The sequence below is a fragment of the Spinacia oleracea genome, chromosome 3 (genome assembly GCF_020520425.1).
Source record: "Spinacia oleracea cultivar Varoflay chromosome 3, BTI_SOV_V1, whole genome shotgun sequence".
NCBI lineage: Eukaryota > Viridiplantae > Streptophyta > Magnoliopsida > Caryophyllales > Amaranthaceae > Spinacia > Spinacia oleracea.
This window is the reverse complement of record NC_079489.1, coordinates 47,621,815-47,633,454: the sequence shown is the minus strand read 5'-3', so window position 1 is coordinate 47,633,454 and position 11,640 is coordinate 47,621,815. Positions and strand designations below refer to the sequence as shown.

Sequence of the window (11,640 nt, the reverse complement as noted above, 5' to 3'; positions counted from 1 at the left end):
AAAATATACACTTGCTTGGATATCCTTTACATCAATCTAGTAATAGTTTTCGCTCAGCGAGGTGTTACTTATTGGTCCTAAAGGGGCAAGGTACACAAATAATTGTGAGTACATGTTAGTTTTGGTGAAACTCAACGATATAAGTAAGGAGTCCTTTTATGTCGTGGCAAAATCGATAGGTTTACCTAATAAGTTCTTAGACGTACCTATCAACCAAGAATAGTTTCTAGACTATTAGCAAAAGGCTTTTGCTTACCTAAGATGTTTTAGGATTAAGTCGACAAACTGTGCTTAGTTCTTCAATGATTTTAGGATCTTGGAATCATTTTATTCACACCTGCCGGAACACATAATTCGAATAAAATGCTAATGACTTGCTTAGATTGCATGATTGCTTTCATTTTCAAGTTATTATTCATGATAAATGTTTAGACTTTGCATGCTTCAATGTATGTTTTAATTATTGTTTATAATTAAATATCTTGCACTGCAATAAATCCTTTTAGAAAGGTAACAGTAAATTTCCTCGATTGGTAGTGAATCCAAGAACGATTCACGGAAATGAGAGAACATGAGCAATTTAAAATGTACGTTTCTTATAGCGACTTTTATGGTTGTTTTCGAGTATCAAAATCGAATGGCAAACCGATTGGTGCTTGTGAATTCAAAATACAATGTAGTTTAGAGATCATAAAGCATTGAGTTTAAACGCTCAGCTTTACCAATGGTTAACAACCTAATATCTTTGTCCATTTAATTCTCGAATGAGTCTAGTCCCTAGACATTTGAATAGATCGATGCTTAGAGAACTTTAGAAGCTTCTGGTAAGATCATCTAGTTGAAACAAAATATTCAACATAAATTAAATGGTAAGAACCTTGTTGGGGTGACATTGGACATGTCTAACAAAGTATAAAAGTCAACACTAAAGAATTCAATTCTTAAGATTATAAGAAAGGGTACAAGAAATAGGAAAACGAGGAACAAATGAAAGGAATTTACGATTCCGTTTCTACCTATAAGTTTATGTTTAAAGAGAAGTGACCTAGCAATCAAACTTCCTTGGTATCATATACCGCTTGAGGTTCTTACTTCGGTAATAACTCAAACAATGGAAGCTAGGATACACTAATGACCTACAAGTGGGAAATGAAGCATGGCATTGCTACATTAATTGTAGGGTCATCTAAGTTTGTTTTAAGTCCTTTCAAAGGCTGGAACTTAATGGCTATTTTATTCCATAATCAGCATACCTAAATTTTTGCTTCAAACACAGAAAGACTCACATTCAAGAAAAACAAAAACAGTTTGTTTGTTTATTTGAATGAAATGGTCAATTACAGGTTGAGTCAATATGCTTGATTAAAACAAACAACTCTTTAAAGAACTTTACTAGGTTCAAATCAACCCCTTGATTTGAGTTCCACTAAATCTTTGGCATTGTTGCTTAGACCATATCAACAAGTTAACATTCAAAAGCTCTATTTTGATGAACTTTTGAAAGTTCATTGATTTCTAGATCAATTTAAGACGACTAGTCTTACTTGTTGAAAGTAACAAAGAATATGAACTATTGTTAGAACGCCTAGACAATAGAGTTCAAAGCTAAAGAAAGGTTTTATGATTTTATTATTTCACACAGATTTGAGTGAATATAGGTTTATTTACTCAATGTGATATAAGTTTGAATCTGTTTGGCTAGTTCAAAGATTCAGAAGTATAAATCCCACTTGGTAAGAAATCATAAAGATCTAGGTTAGATCATGTTGATGATTACTTAAATCAAGAATGATCATCAATGATTGTGTAGTAAAATTCACAATCTAGCTCCATAAGATATGGCATATCTAAGTTGGAATGATCGAAGTCGATTAGTACTTGATTCGATCAATGATGGATCATAAAGACTTTTCCTATAATTTCTAAAACAAAATGCTCAACTACCACCAAACTAAACCAAATTCGTCAAAGCTATTGAAAAGTAATTTCAGAATAACTTTTCATAAAATATATCTAGAGAGTTGCAAAACTCAGTGGGAGCTTAGTGTTTGTTATTCAACAAACTAAGGCCCAAGTATAGATATATGTTTCATTGTGATTTATTCAAATGAGACACAAGGGTATTGTTTCTACCACGAATTTTTGAGAACATAATGTTTGTTTGCTCGAAATGATGTCCTTTTGGAGATTCGTTTCCAAAATGACAAGTGGGAGAAAATAGACCTCAAAAGTCTTCGAGGCGAACAACAAACATAAACGGACATTCCGGAGGCTTTTCAAAGTGCTTCAGAAAATCCGAACTTATTCTTTAAGGACTTTAGAAGTGGCTTTAAAGAATAGACATCTCTTAGAAGACTTTACAAGTGCTTCAAGGAGAACAGAATATTCAAAGGACTTTCAAGTGGCTATTGATATTCTATTGTTTCATGTTCTATACCCTAGTAGGCATAGAGTTCAAGTCACTGGAACTATGAGATTCTTCTATTAGATAGTGAAGAAACATGGAGTTCAGGTCATTGAAGCTATGCGATTCTTCCATTAGATAGTGAAGAAACCTACAACTTGCAGTCAAACTATTATCATGTAGATTAATGAGTTTGTGACTTGTAAGAAAGCTATGATGAAACCCAGATTCCCTAAAATGGTTAGAGGCCATATATAGACTCAAATGTTTTAAAAGGTTAGAGGCCATAAAACATACTCAATGTTTTGATGACAAAATTGAAATTTTGTTGATTTGCAAGAATAGTTTCACACCTATTGGTTGCAAAGTTTGTTTTAAGGATAAAAACCATCAAACATGAAATTGTGTTCACACACAAAGCTAGATTAGTTGTTAAAGGTTACAAGCAAATTCATGGCATGGATTGTGTTGAAACCTCATGCATAATCATAATGCTCAAGTCTATAATTCAAGCAATGATTGCATATTGGTACATATGACAATTGGATGACAAAACGTATTCCTCAATCAAATGATGGAAGAAACTATGTACATGGAATGTCATAGGATTTGTGGATCCAAATAAATGCTTGAAAAGAAAGCTAGCTTACGAAATCTAAGTACAGATTTAAGCAAGCAATTGGGAGTTAGAACTGTATTTTAGTGAAGCTAATAAGTATTTTAGTTTCATAAAATGTACATGATTCTTATAGATATATAAGAAGTTTAGTGGGAGTACATAAAACTTAATTGGTCCTATGTGTATCACACACATATCTCTCTATTGTGAAATAACATTCAAATGCTAATAACTTAGGTTTGAAATTATTCATCAATGTTGGACCAAGGCGAAACTTAGTGCATACTGGGTATTAAGATCTATTTACAAAGATCTTATATTAATGTTTTAGATTAAGTAATGGCATTTACTAAATCAAACACGAATGACTCCATTGGAGATATTCGACCCATGTGAATAAATCTAAGTAAAGGATGTTTGAACTATGTATAAGCATTTACTAAGTTAAACATCAAAGGATCTAAGTAAGATTCTTAACCTATATTATATGTCAAATAATTTAGCTAGATTTAGTATCTACTGAAACTAGATGAGCTAAACTTACATGAATAGAATTCAATTGGGAATTATTCTGCAAAAGAATTTATCATGTATGATATAATATGAGGATCGTCAAAAACGTATCGTATGGCTTTAGGCATAACGAACATATACCAATCTCTATTGATCTAAGTGAAGATCAACTAGATTGAGATCAAGAATACTTATGGTACTTGAAAAGGTACATAGGAATAGTTCTTGATTCAAGGAAATAAAGATATGCTAAATATTGATGCTACACGCATAAACACTGGCAAAGGATCAAGCAAGACCCTTTGGAGTTAACCATTGATAAGGACGAGCTATAGAGCATCGTGTTTTGAAATGGCAACATGGATTGGAGACCATGAGTTGTTGCGTGGGAAATTAAAGTATTAATTTCTATGTTCTAAGATACAGCTGGAAAGTCTTCCACATATCTGTGAACTCCTTGGATAAGTAAATCCAACCAAAGCATCACTAGCAACCTAAATAATTGAAGTAGAAGTACTTATTGCCTAAGAAGCAATAAAACAGAGTTGTTTGTATTAATGAGTTCTTCATTGAACTTAGGTAGATCACATGTCTGCTGACTTGATGATTCTTCATTGAAAAATGCGTAGAACCACTCTTGTAGCTGGACAGACTAGATCACAAAATAAACAAACTCAAAAGGATCTTATCATCTATCTCGAAGAACATTCGATGAAAAGGATATTAAGATTGGCAAAGCATGATAACTAAACCTATGCAACAAGTGAGAAGCAACACTTACGTTGTAGCACTGGAAATCAAGCATAGCTTTGAAATTCCATGAACTGTTTTAGAAGATGGGTTTGAGGCCCATGGTTGTAAAACATTGGGGTTGAACATTTATCATATATGAAATGTATTTTCATATTCCATTTAATCTTGGTTTAGTATTAAATGATGAGTCCCTTCAATTTGACAAAATATTCAAGATAGACTGTCAGGACCAGTCCTGTGACTAAGAAATGTCTATCAAGTGAACTTGAATGTCAAAAGTTGAAAATGGTCCCTAGTCGGAGTTTTCTATAAAATTGGACGCATAGAAAACGTTAGACGATTAGAATGCAAGATGACTAGTAGTTCTGTTTCTTGAACTATGTGGACATGGCAATGTCATAATCATTTGCATAGATACTTACTTTGGGAAGACTAGTATCGGACAAGACCTATGAAACTTTACTGTAAGAGATGAAAATCTGTCATAAGTAAATTTCATTAAAATTATTAGACACTAAATCCTCAATACCTGAGTGATTTGAGATTACTTGTTTGAGAACTGGTTCCTTTGACGTTGACCAACCGTCGCACCGTAAAAGGAGGCTATAAAGGCAACGCTCAGGTAATCACCTATCAAACGAAGTCTAATCTCAAGATCGCAAGATTGGGATTGTCCTCCCATAAATCGGGATGAGATGCTTAAAAGTTGTACAAGGCCACTCGGAGAGCTAGAAACTGTGAAATGCATGGCCGTGCTCGGATGAATCATAGGCTATGATTATCTGTTTATTTGATCAGTTGAACTCTGAAACCGAGGAACACCTCTGGACATAATAAGGATGACAACTCTTACCTTATGTTCAAGAGCAAGCATCAAGCGACAAAGGAATTAGGAAATGCACACTTGTCCCTAAGGACAAGTGGGAGACTGAAGGAAATAATGCCCTTGGTCCAAGTATGCATTCTATGTTAAGTCTAATAAATGCGGTTCAGTATTAATTAACAAGTTAATAATTCAGTGAGATCAAGTGAGCTGAATGCCTAGCTAGAGGCCGCTTCAGTTCAAGTGGAATTAATGATATTAATCCACAGCTTACTCTTGACTGAACCCGTAGGGTCACACAAATAGTACGTAAACGGATCAAGTATTTAATGGCATTAGATACTCCATCTATGGATATTCGGAATCGACGGATCTTGGTTTCAGTGGGAGCTGAGATCGTCACAGGCAAGAAATGAATACTCCGGAAACGATGATATTGCCGGAAACGGAAATATGGATCGTATCGGAAATATAAATATTATCCAAGTCGTAGATGTTGCCGGAAACGGAAACATGGTACGTATCGGAAAATATTATCGGAAATAGAAATATTGCCAGAATCGGAAATATTACCGGAAACGGAAATATTGTCAGAATCGGAAATATTATCGGAATCGGAAAATAATTCCGGAAACGGAAATATTAAATATTTGTTCGAAACGGAAATTAATTCCGGACACTACTAGAATTTGCAGTTTTAACGACAAACTATTAACGACGAAATGAAAATTTTGTCGTTAATAGTCTATTTTCACTACATTATTACGACAAGCCCAATTGTTGGTAGTAATTGATTAAAACTAAGGATACTTGATCTAGTAAAACCGTCGTTACTGTGAACAAGTAAATAATTAATAAGGAAAAAAAAACAAAGTCGTCGTTAATTGCATTTAGTCACAGCGCAACAGCGGGATTATTTTTGTAAAGCCCGGACAAATTAAGTTTTCACAACTTTCTCAGAACCAATATCGTGATTCATCCGCTTAAACCCTAGATATTCTTCCTCAATTTCTTTAATATTCCATCTCCTTCCTAAACTCTAATCGATCACAAATCTCACGATTCACACAAGAACAAAAGGCGAGACAGAAGAGGAACGAAATCAGAGGATTGAAGCTTCTATTGTTGGAGTTTGCTACGAAATCTACGACATTGAAGGTTTAATCATCCGAACTGGTATGTTTTTTACATTAGTTTTGGGCGTTTTTTATGGCTTGTTGATGTTTCGAACTGGTATGCTCCGAATTCGTATGTTCCTATGTTGATTGATTTTTGTATAATTTTGTGTTTATTAATACCAAAATAATCAGATATTGGGTATAGTTTATGGTTTTGTTTGGATTATTTAATTTTAATTAATTTATTTTGTTCTCATAATCTTGTTTGCGGGAGAAATTTGGGTTTCTTGCGGCAGAATTAAGTATGGGTTTTGTTATTATAAGTTCTGAAAGTTTGGTTTGTGTATTTGATTTGTGGGTTTCGGAGCATAAACAGGCAGTAACTTTGAGTCCACATATTTTTTTCTTAGATAGAAAACATGAATACTGAGTGTTGCTGTTCTTTGTGGTTTTTTGTTTTTGTTTCAGCTATCTAATTGAGCTATTGGCAAAGGAAGGATATCTTGTTGTGTTGGTTCCTTATAATGTGACATTCAATCATGAAGATGCAGCTAGGCAAGTTTATGAGAGATTTAATGCCTGCTTGGATATCCTTCTCACCTGTGGACTTTCTGATGCAAAAATGTATTGTATTCCTATTTGGCAATAATCTCAATATCTTATGTCATTTGTTCAATAAGGTATTAAGGTTTCTAAAATTTACTAGATATCAGCTGACTTTGACTAAGTTTTTCCTATACAAACTACTGATTGTATCAACTAGTAAAATCAACAATTAATGATAAACTAAGCCTAGGAATACAATACATTTTTTAGTGTTGTCAATACATTTTTTGCTGATTTTCTTTTCTCTGCTAGTAGCAACAGACAGTTCTGTTCTGATGATGTTCTGTTGTTCAGATGTTGTTCTGTTCTGTTGCACTGGCCGGAGTGTTGTTCTACTACTAAAAATGGGCCTTTTAACGACCATAGTATAACGACGAAGCGCAAGTAATTGTCGTTAAATTGGAAAATGAAACCCAAATCGCCGCGCGTCTTTCTAATTAATTTTAAAGACAAAAGTAGAGCGGCTATTCCCATATCATGCTCGTCGTTAATGCTCAAATGAAGAAAACGATTTTATAAATTTAACCCTATACTCCTGTATTATATATTTATAAGGCGGATTGAACCTCTTCCGTTGGTGTCTTTAACCTCTCGAATTTGAGTTTGGATGAAGGTTTACAAAAGAAATACAAACATCACAAGGTGAAAAAAATAATCTGAATAAGGTAATTTTTTTCTCTATTTTTTTTTTAAAAAAAAAAAAATTAGGGAGAGATTTGCAATTTCTAGGGTTCTAATTGATAATTTTAATTAATTACGAAAAGCGATTTTGGTTTTCTTTAATTTAGTTCTACATCAACAGGGTTTTCCTTGATCGGTTTTTAATGAAGTTGGAGTAATTGCAATCGAAACCCTTAGAATTGGCTGATTTTGGCGATTTCTTCCTGCTTCTGAAATTTATCTTTCTCTTGTATTATTCAAGCTTCCCAAAGCTTCCCAAAATTTATCTTTATCTTTCTCTTTCTCTTGGCAAACGTTTCCTGCCTTTCCTGTCCTATTATTCTTCTGCTTTGATTTATCTGTTTGCATAACTCAAGTTTCTGTATGATTGAATGCTTTTGTTTCCCTTTTTCGTATACTTTTTCACAAAAGGTTGTTGGTGAGATCAGAAGAGGTGTTTTTGAAGAAACTGGTTTGACATGTAGTGCTGGTGTGGCTCCTAATCGATTACTGGCTAAGGTGCTTATATATTTTCATTTACTTCGTATTGCATTTAAATCTGGTGAATATAAGGTCCATGTTAGGATATATGTGTAATATCTTTTCTATAATATACGTCATAATTTCAAGAATCTGACGACATCTTTATGTTTTTTTCCCATCATTTGACCTGGCTATCCATTGATGGTGTCTTAGCTGCAAGATTATCCCATATTCCCATGAGAGTGAGACTGAATAACTGATAAAATCTCATCGATGATAACTCTTGGCATACATATGAAATTAATTCAACTTTGGCGTGATAAGCATTTCTTCAAGGCCATAGTATTAGGCAATTGATAGTGTAATAGATTTTTCAGAAGATTAGAAGCAGAGAAGGGCTTTGAATAGAAAACAACTTTATCAAATCGTGGACAGACAATAAAACTTGTATGGGTAGGGTTTGCAGTAGGATAAATCCTTGTTTGGGACTAGGATAAATCTCTTGTCTGATAAAAATGCAACTAATGCAATGCTCTAGTGGGGCATAGGTCTATGAGAGAAATCAAATTTGTCATTGTGTGAACAATGCTTATTTTTCCTCTTGACATTCTTATCCATGATACTCCTTCCATCCTTATTTGATAGCCATTGATGTGTTTAAAGATACAGGAATTTATTGCCCATCAGGAAATAACCTGATTCTAGTAGATAGCACACTTACAAACTTTAAATTCTTGGTATTATATTGATTGTATGAATTAGGTTTGGTCAGATATAAACAAGCCAAATGGACAATTTATTTTGCCAAATGATCGATTGGCTGTGATGACATTCATATCCTCCCTCCCGATAAGAAAGGTACCTATGTTATGAGTCTTGTCTTTGTTCTTTGCTTTTGTATAGAAGGCTAAGAAGGGGTTCCTCAAGTTTGGTAGTAATTGAGAAATGTAAAACCAATTAAATAGTCTGGTGTATGCTAACTTGTGTTCATCAATTAATTTCTTTATGATTTATGAACAGATTGGAGGCATTGGCAAGGTTACCGAGCATATCCTAAGGAATACTTTTGAAATAAATACATGCAAGGATTTGCTTGAGAAAGGCAGTTTTCTCTGTGCCTTGTTTTCTCCTTCATCTGCAGATCACTGATTACCTTGTGGTTTTTCTTATCTTTGAATCTTTAAAGTCGTATCATTAATTCTCTTATGAATGATTTAGCTGTGTGGTAGCCAAGATTTTCCAGAGGTCTCTTCTGCATTCTTCTTGTGCCATTGTATAATACAAGAGTGTGCTTCTTGAGCTTACTAGTGTCCAGGCTCGAAGGAGAGGGAAGCGAGCTATAGAGGTCAGTAAATTTTACATTATATGAAGTTTTCTTTAGCACTTACTGAGAATCAAAGTTGCTAATTGTGTGAGTTGTTAATTTACTAATTTTTATACTGTATATAATCAGTTGGAAAAAAGGTGGAAGATGTCCTGGCTGATCAAGATAAGAATGGACAGAATACTCTGCTGAACTTTGTGGAGGTATCATTTCTCCTTGATATTCTAACTGTTCATTTTCGAATTTCTGATTAACTTTGTTCTAAAACGTGCTTTGTGGATCATGTAGGAACCCATATATCTAATTTAAGAGAAGCCAAGGCATTTGCTCTTTTATCTTAGCAGGGGATTGCCAAAGGAATTCGTAGAGTGACTGTTGTTACGTCTGAGGTTGCGTTGAATGCAATTAATTTGGCATGCTCCCTCGAGCAACAATTGATTGATGCATCAAACATAGATGCAAGCGTGCTGGAGAATGTTAGTTTGGGATATTGTTCTTTTTTTTCTTCAACACTAGCAATTTTAGAGATTACAGCTTGTAGATGACTGACTTATTAGTTTGGTTGTTTTGACTCACATTGAATTTGTTTATTATAAATTTTTTGTGATTGATTACGTTTAATTAATATAAATTTAGTGTATTATTCTATATACTTTTTATGGTTTTGAATGAATTGTAGTTTATATATATTTTTCATATTTACGACAAACTATATTTATTTTATAGTCACATTAACGTTGAAATATTTTGTCGTTGGACGATAATTAAAATTATTGTGTCCATTTGATTCTCTTTTTACGTCAAGTTTGTTGGTCGCGATTTTGCTGTTTGTTCAACGTCATTGAACACATAATAACGACGAACAACCTTTTTGTCGTTAATAAATAACGACGAACAATAAATTCGTCGTGTAAAATTCACGACGAACGTTGACGTTACTACTAATAACGTCGGAAGCTATTACGACAAAACTCACGACGAACTTTGTTCCTCGTTAAAGGTTTTAACGACGACTTTTGAGACTTATAACGACGAAAAAGTTTGTCGTTATAAACCCTTTTTCTAGTAGTGGGAATCGAAAATATTAAATATTGTTCGTATCGGAAATATATTCCGGAATCCGGAATTTAATCGGAAGCGTATCGTACGAATAAGCATCGGACGAGGCCTGCCGGACGAGGGCCCAGCACGAAGCCAGGCCATCGCCCAGCAAGCCAAGCGCGCCACACGAACAGCCAAGGCCACGCCAGGCCCAGCGCAAGGCCAGGCCCAGCAGGCCGTGACAGCGCGCGCAGCTACGAGCAGTGGGCTGCGAGCATTGCTGCAGCTCGCGTGGGCTTGTAGCTCGCGTGGGCCGTGCGGCCGTGTGGGCTGTGCGCGGGCATGGCCTGCACGCTTGCGGGTCATGCTCGCGTAAGTGTTTGTGTTCGCATACGAAACCTAAAACGTGCAGAGTTCGGTTAATGATTAAATTCCTAATTCTATTTGATAAATTAATTAAATAAGAGTTTTAATATAATTCTAATTTAATTAATTCGTATCCTAATAGGATTCCAATTCTCTTTCCATACCCCTATAAAAAAGTGGCCTGGGTTCACAATTTATAACGAGTTTTCAAGTATTCAAAGTGAGTTTTTGAGAGAAAAATTCAGCCACACATCTTGCTCAAAAGTGCCGAAAATTCTAGTACCTTAAGGGCGATTCTAGTTGGTCAATCTTAAGGCGGATCCGGACGTACTGTGGACTATCTACGGAGGGACGACACTTGGAGTCCTAAAGACTTGTTCTTGTTCGGTTCGGGCGCAGCTAGGGAAGGCACGCAACAAAGAGTATGCATCTAAATTATGCTATATGATTATGTGTAAATAATATGTATTCCTGGGTTAATGGTTGTTTCCGCATGATTTATGTAATATCATATGTATCATAACCTAACATAAATCAATAAGCACCCATATGTAAATGTCATCCCTTGCTAAGAATCTACGGCCTCAATACTCTCTCTCACCAATAAAAAGAATATATTATAGTATTTGCAAAATGGAAACGGTCACATTCTGAAAATCATTCCCCCATAGTCGCACAACCCCCAAAGTGAACCTAAGGTGTCAATACCATTAGCAAAAAATTAATGGCCTCAAGGCTTATGATCACATTGGGTCACGACTATCATAGTCCTCTCGAGCCACTCGCTCCTTGAAATACTCCTAAGTACGGACTAAAAGATTTTCCATAAATGCAACATGACGAACCATGAAAATACCCAAATCGGCATACCATAAGGCTACCATCGGGGTAAAGCAATACACACTAAGAGGGAAGCCGCACTAATGATTC

At 34.9% G+C, this 11,640-nt stretch overlaps 1 long non-coding RNA gene across 3 annotated transcripts; it reads left to right on the top strand.

Moving 5' to 3' along the window:
• Nucleotides 1–6,018: 6,018 nt before the first annotated feature.
• Nucleotides 6,019–9,900, top strand: LOC110788452 (uncharacterized). Of its 3 annotated transcripts, none has more exons than XR_008930443.1 (7): nt 6,019–6,288; nt 6,699–6,854; nt 7,929–8,015; nt 8,742–8,837; nt 9,000–9,324; nt 9,433–9,506; nt 9,592–9,899. It is a non-coding gene; the product is annotated as an uncharacterized lncRNA (long non-coding RNA). The 3 variants fall into 3 exon arrangements; XR_008930442.1 differs by having other exon boundaries at nt 6,699–6,910; XR_008930441.1 differs by having other exon boundaries at nt 6,699–8,015; nt 9,592–9,900.
• Nucleotides 9,901–11,640: the final 1,740 nt, after the last annotated feature.